The sequence below is a fragment of the Triticum dicoccoides genome, chromosome 6B (assembly GCF_002162155.2).
Source record: "Triticum dicoccoides isolate Atlit2015 ecotype Zavitan chromosome 6B, WEW_v2.0, whole genome shotgun sequence".
Classification (NCBI taxonomy): Eukaryota; Viridiplantae; Streptophyta; class Magnoliopsida; order Poales; family Poaceae; genus Triticum; species Triticum dicoccoides.
The window spans coordinates 97,584,558-97,591,445 of NC_041391.1; the positions used below are offsets into that span (position 1 = coordinate 97,584,558).

Sequence of the window (6,888 nt, forward strand, 5' to 3'; positions counted from 1 at the left end):
GCTTTAGGAAACAAATAATAGATTTTTTCCTACCTTAGCCAAATCAACGGATCTCTCTCATTAATGCAATTTTCTTTAGGAAACAAATAATAGATTCTTTCCTACCTTAGCCAAATCAACGGATCTCTTTCATTAATGCAATTTGCTTTAGCAAACAAATAATAGATTCTTTCCTACCTTAGCCAAATCAACGGATCTCTCCCATTAATGTAATTTGCTTTAGGAAACAAATAATAGATTCTTTCCTACCTTAGCCAAATCAATGGATCTCTCTCATTAATGCAATTTTTCTTTAGGAAACAAATAATAGATTCTTTCCTACCTTAGCCAAATCAACGGATCTCTTTCATTAATGCAATTTGCTTTAGCAAACAAATAATAGATTCTTTCCTACCTTAGCCAAATCAACGGATCTCTCCCCGGTTCGCTGGACGCGTTTCGGTGGGTGGGCGTGGGGGTGGGGGTAATTTGATGGGAAAAAACCGGTTGAAAATAAACCAGTTGAAAGTGGGGGGGGACTATTCAACCAATTCGTCCATTAGGAGTAGAGATAATTGAGGAAGCGACACTACTTCTCATCAGTTTCACCTAGATTCCCGTTGTCGCTCACCTCCTCACCATTGCCGCCTGCGGCCCTAGGAAGTGAATGTGGTGACCTGTAGCAACCAATAACATAACTTTAGGCCTGCAAGATATTAAGGAGTCAGCCCTTGACCTACAAGGCTACAACACGTTCTATCCGAATGAAGCACCCACAACACTTCGCCCTTGGCCTCCCTGCCTCGCCCAGCTCCTCCTCGTCGTTGGTCGCCGTGGTAAGGAGGTTGCAACAAGAGAGGCCCTGTTCTTTGGAGGGACAAAGGCGGTGACCTGTGGCGGTGGCTGGGAGAGCTGGAGCATGAGGCGACGACGACCATTGAGGTGACACGCTTTGGAGGGTTGGAGGCGTCGTGTGGTGGAAGATGACCATGGCGTGTCGCGTGCATTATAGATAGCAAGAATCAATGCCATGCCGGTGTTCTTGATAGTATAATGCTACCAGTGCCCTACAAAATGTGGACAAAAGGTAATAGTAAATATTTCTTTTTGTGAAAAATGGAAATAAACTAATGAAACAAACAATGCAGAAACACATTTGCAGTGATGTATAGTAGTTTTTACTTGCAGGAAATATCAAAAAAGAAGTAAACTTCATAAAATGGAAACCCACAAATGGAAATCTAGCAGTACTTCTACTAATTGACAAGCATCTTGTTTAGTTAACAGGGGCAGGTGTGATTTTGCTCACAGATAGAGCAAAGGTTTAAAAATCTTAAATAACTGCATGCTTTTTTAATCTAGAAAATCAAGCAAAGCTCATGTGTGAGTATAAGCTATAAGGTTCAAAACTGTTAGCACACGTTTGTAAGATTTGTCAATTTGTTACAATGCTAGCTATTTTTTTAACAGCCATATGCAGATATATACTACAATAAAAAAACAAAAGCATTCATTTCTTGAACCTGGCGTTGAACTAATGATGTATCTCACAGTACTCCACTTTTGCCTTTGTAAATCCGGGTACATAATCTCGTAGATCATAAATTAACTTAATATACTGCATGCACAGGATACCATCAATTTCAGAATTAAATAAAGCATGTGTCATTATAATTTCCGTTCTGAACGGCAAACCGGTAATATATTTGGAAAGGTCATGAGGAATTGTACCATTGTTCATATTATAGCCATACTTTGCCTAGTGAAAATTATTTCTCATATCATGTGTAAAAACTAAAAACACGTAGAGTATCTAGAGCAGAATGAACAAAATGGAAGATAAATTCCATCATCTAGCAAACTACTTTGACAGAAAGTAAATTAACCAGCCAGTGAAGACGGATCACTAAGAATCGTACGTGTACCACTCACATCCTTGCTCAGCTTACCACTCACATCCTTGCTCAGCCCCATGGCCTCCAGCAGCACCATTAGTGTGTGTGTCTGTGTGCGCGCGCGCGTCGCTGGTGCTCCTTCGACGTCTATGCGACGGCTGCAACACAACGGCCATGCCACTGTACACTGCCGCCGCCTCGCTCATTGTTTTCTTCCAGATGCTGCCACCGGCCTCCACCATGCCTCCCCATCTACCCATCCCAATTGCCACAGCGGGATCGCATCAGCTCGCGCCAACAAATGCCCGTGGGCATCCTTCCTCTCCACATGCTTTGGGCCCTGTTTGGGGTACACCCTCATAACCTGCAATATTTCCTGTGCCCAAACTTGCCTGCTGCTACGTTTCACAATGCCCATGATGCCTCCTAATAAGTTGTCCACAAATTTGAAACCATAAATCATTTACTGTAGTATGCATCGCTAGATGAGGTAACCTTGAACCAGCAAATGAAAGCATACCTTCATGAGAACTCTATTCTCACACTTCTCACACATTTTATGAGACTCGATAAAGCTTTGATCTGAGAATAATATTTAGTTAATACTTAGAAACTGTAACTGATGATGAAGCGGTGATGTTAGATAAATCGAGACAAAAGGGTGATTAGCTAACCTGTGATATTGTTTCCAACAATTAGGATTGAGTCAACCATGTATACATCTCCAGACTCCAGCTACAAGATTCCCTAATCAACGAAGAACCCAATTCAATATACAAGCATCAATTTGCCTGTCTTGTAACATCATAGAAGCTGTCCTGCAGTAAAACGGGAACTTACCCATCTCTAGGACGCGGGGCGGCAACCCATGCCGAGCGGCCGCGGCGAGGTGTCGTCATGGTGGTCCTTCGGGGGGCTGCCACTGGCCGTCCTCCTCACCGCCACCCACGAGGACGCGCCAACACCGGTCGTTGCATGTCGTCCTGGGCGGGGCGGTGGTATTGAGATGGATTGGGGGGGACCACAACCTCCTTTGAGTACTACACTGACCTGGGGTTGCGATGGCGCCGGCTGCGGCGGTCTCGGAGGTTGGGCTGCGCCGGCTGGGAACCCCAGCGATGGCGGCGGCGGCGTCCCAAGACCACGCCTTAGGATTTCCTAGATCGAGGAAGCAACTGGATCGAGAGGGAAAAATACGGGCTCAAAACCGGTTTTTTTAGTGTGTGCGTAGGGGTGGGGTGGGGGAGGCGACGAAAAAAATCTACGACAGTTAACCTATGAAAAAAAATCGGACGAAAGTGGTGGGATGAAAATTGACCGGCGGAGACTACCAATTGCTCCATTAAGAGTAGAGATTTTGCGACGGAGGGAGTACTACTTTGAATGCACCGAAACCAATGATGGGCCAAACATTGCCTGTAGGTTGTACTTGTTCACGCGTGATTTCAGGCTATCAACCAAATGTTGCGATGAATAGAAGACGTGCCTAATCCCCATCTCCACTACTATTAAACAATCGAACATGAACTTTCTTACATGCACCCCGCAATTAGTCCCACAACACCCCCACCATCCAGTCAGCACCACACGATTTGTCCAGAAATCTCAATCTAACCGCCCTCATTGATCTAGCAATTCTATGGTGTGGACTTGCATCGGTTAACCTCTCTTCCTTCATTAGCGCTCACCTCCCAATCTAATCAATTCCCGTACAAAACCTCCATCCAAAAGCGAGAAATTCCCAAGAGCATGCAAGCCGCCCGGCAATGCAAGCGAGCCGCCGCCACCGGGAAGCGCGAGGAGCCTGTCATTGAGGAACCCAAAGCAACGCATGAGGGAGGGAGAACAGGGCCCGCAGAGGAGAAGACGCGCCCAAGGTGGCTCCCGGCAACACGCACGCAGGCCGACCCTGTCCGGCGCCGGCGGCGCATGTCCCCAAGGATCGAGGGGCGAACGCTCCCATGAATTTAGGTTGACTGAGAGTGAATTGCAGAAAACTAGTACCACATTTGGGGCTTCATTTGCGGAAAACCACCGGGTCATTAATTTTTTGCAAAGATCACCGCGGATTCGGTAAACTTGTTGCAAATAGCACTAATCGGGTGATTTGCTGCGTTTGATCACTTTCTGACAAGTGGGGCTGGGCTGTAAGGTGCTGACTTGGCAAAACAATTGCATACACACCCCTGAATCTAAAAACAAACTCAATCAGATCCCTGTGCACAAACTGCAAGGACCGAATCGACCAAACCCGCCGGGATGCCGCGCCCTGGTCGGAGCTGTCACGCGTGGGAGGAGGGAGGCTGGTTCGCCAGGTGCTCGGCTAAGGGAGGTCGTCCCTTGCTGGGGCTCGTGGGCGGGATGGAGGATGGAAGGGGGGACGGCTCAGGGTGGGATACCTGCCACCGGCGAACCTGTCGGGATCTCAAGCTCCCTCTCACCTTTGTCTCTGTGGATAGAAGGAGCCTGCTGGTTCCGTTTCTCCGTCCACCTCGCGCCTCCTCGTAGTGGGCGCTCGCGGCCGCGGCTCCCCCATGGGGATGTTCAACTAGCAGGAAGCGCAGGACCCCGTGAGCTTCCTCAACTTCGTCGGCCCGGACATCTCCGCCTGCATCTTCCGCCGCCGCGGCGACCCCGCCGACCGCGCCCGTGCTTCCAACCTCGCCCGCCCCTAGCGCAGGTTCACTACCCCCTCCCCTCATCTCCCTCCTTCCCACACGCGCTCCCTAGTGTCTGTCGCGCCCATCTTGCCGCCTACGCGTGCCGAGCTCGCTGTGTGTGCCTCGCCGGGAGGGGAATTGAGTCTGACGCGGGAGAGACGAAAGGAAAAAAAAAGACAGTCGTCTCCTGTATAGCCGGATTTGGTGTCCGGCTTCGCCGCCGCTGCCTGGGAGGAGGCAGACGACGGGGGTGAAAGGGGGGCTGATTACTTTTTTTAATTTTTTTAATAAGGGTGTATTTGTGAAATTCAGGGGTGTGTATGCAATTGTTTTGCCAAGTCAGCACCTTACAACCCGGCCCCACTTGTCAGAAAGTGATCAAACGCAGCAAATCACCCAATTAATGCTATTTGCAACAAGTTTACCAAATCCATGATGATCTTTACAAAAAATTAATGACCCGATAGTTTTCCGCAAATGAAGCCTTAAATGTGGTGGTTTTCTGCAATTCAGTGGTTGACTGACCGTGCTTTACCGCAGAGGAAAATAACAAACTCTACGCCAATGTCCTCAACCCCTACAATCACGCTGCGGTGATGGATTTCTCCATCGGGGCCGACGGGCGCGGGGCTGGAGCGTTGGAGATGTACCTCAGCGCGCACCGGCTGTTGCTCTTGGCCCACAACGGCGTGGCCCGTGCCGAGCGGCGGGCGGCGATGATGGCAGGCAACAGCGGCGAGCTCCGGGCGGCAGGATGTGGGGGCCGGGGCCTAGGCGTCCCTCGCGCGACGCGGCTGGCAACGGCCGGGACGAGGCCGTGGCTCTGTGCATCACCCGCGCAGGCGCATGGCAGCTGTGCCCGACCAGAGACCGGCGCCGGCGTACGCGGTGGGTGGGGTTCGCACAGCAGGGCCCACGCGAGCTAGCGCATCGCGGCGACAGGCTCGGCCAGCATGGCTGGTGTACGGAGCACGAGTCGCACTGGTGAGCGGGGGCCTAGCTCGACCAAGCTGGTGACTTCGCTAATGACGCCGACGATCACGCGAGGATATCTCTCGGCTTGGCTTCTCCCCCGAGTGGTGTCACTGGCTCTCGCTGACCCACCATGTTTGTGCCACTCTCAGCTGCTCCTCTCCATGTGGTACCGGCAGCGGTGCTTCCATGGAGCGGCGGCTCCGTGCACATGCTCTGAATGATGCCTCTGTGCCGCGTGTGTGTCTTGTGTGGTGCTGTTGCTCCGCGTGTACGCACGCATGTTGCGTGTGCTCTGTTTGTGTGATGGGTGAGGGGCGGCCTGTGCTTGCTTCTGCCTGGCGAGTGCCGACTGCACCTGCTGCTATTGAGTGCGGTGCAGCAGTTCACTACAAAGTACAGTATTACGAATTTTATGGCCACTGCTAACGATACTATGATTCCTTTCAGTACCAGTTTTTACCTGATACAACTAAAGTCTAATTGTTGCAGGAATTTATATTTGTAGATGCTCCCAAAAATTTGAACATCTGGGTGTTCAGGGGCATGACCTATGTGACAAGCTATACCCCATCATCCACTCCGACCTAAAGCCAAAGCAAGAAGAGGAGATGGAGCGACTTGGTCTTCTCCGTTCTCTTGTTGCATTCTCTAGGAATCATAAATACTTGCATATCTGCCTATTTTACTATTTTAATCTTGGTAAGCTGCCATAAATATATTTTTGGTGATAATGAAATCCTAATGAAGGTCGGGTGATTCTGCCTCATGAGGTTGTCCAAGATCGCCTCCGAAAAGGTGAAACGGTGAACCACAAGGCCCTTGTCGACAGTTTCGGTAAGCCCACTTTTACTAACATTAAAATAAGAAATATACAGATAATAATCCTTGGCTGACAAACTTAAATATATTGTTCTGTAATTTAGGTTACTACACTGCACCTGAGCTGTATAGAAACGAAGCGTTCGACACGAGTATGCATGCACATTCGGCTTCATCCTTTACAAGGTCAGTCTAACTTTCTTTCCACACGCAGTTATTGTGCAATTTGCACAAATCAACACGGACCTATTGCAGTTAACATTCTTTTTATTTATAACCAAGTATAATCAACATTACAGGTTGGCCTCATGTTGACATGTAAGTTAACCACAAACAATCTTTTCATATCCCGTTACGACCATGGAGCAAGAATACTTCACAGTGACCTTTTTCCTTTTACAAAAAGGTGATATCATGCAAAAAACAAAAGGTAGTATCATGCAACTATTTTTCTTTTGTCTGCATTATTAATCAGCTTCCATGGTTAAGAAAATTTTTCCCCTGATTGCAGGATGTTGTCATGAATTTTATCCCACCCATTGCTTTGGAGATCATCTCTG

At 48.8% G+C, this 6,888-nt stretch overlaps 2 long non-coding RNA genes across 2 annotated transcripts; one reads left to right on the forward strand and one right to left on the reverse strand.

The window, feature by feature from the left end:
• Positions 1-1,940: 1,940 nt before the first annotated feature.
• LOC119320174 lies at positions 1,941-2,888 on the reverse strand. Its single transcript, XR_005154835.1, has 4 exons — positions 2,715-2,888; positions 2,549-2,621; positions 2,395-2,456; positions 1,941-2,300 (listed from the first exon to the last, which is right to left on the reverse strand). It is a non-coding gene; the product is annotated as an uncharacterized LOC119320174 (long non-coding RNA).
• A 3,430-nt stretch (positions 2,889-6,318) lies between these two features.
• Positions 6,319-6,680, forward strand: LOC119321074. The gene is made up of 3 exons (XR_005155099.1): positions 6,319-6,343; positions 6,433-6,514; positions 6,628-6,680. It is a non-coding gene; the product is annotated as an uncharacterized LOC119321074 (long non-coding RNA).
• The last annotated feature ends 208 nt before the right edge of the window (positions 6,681-6,888 follow it).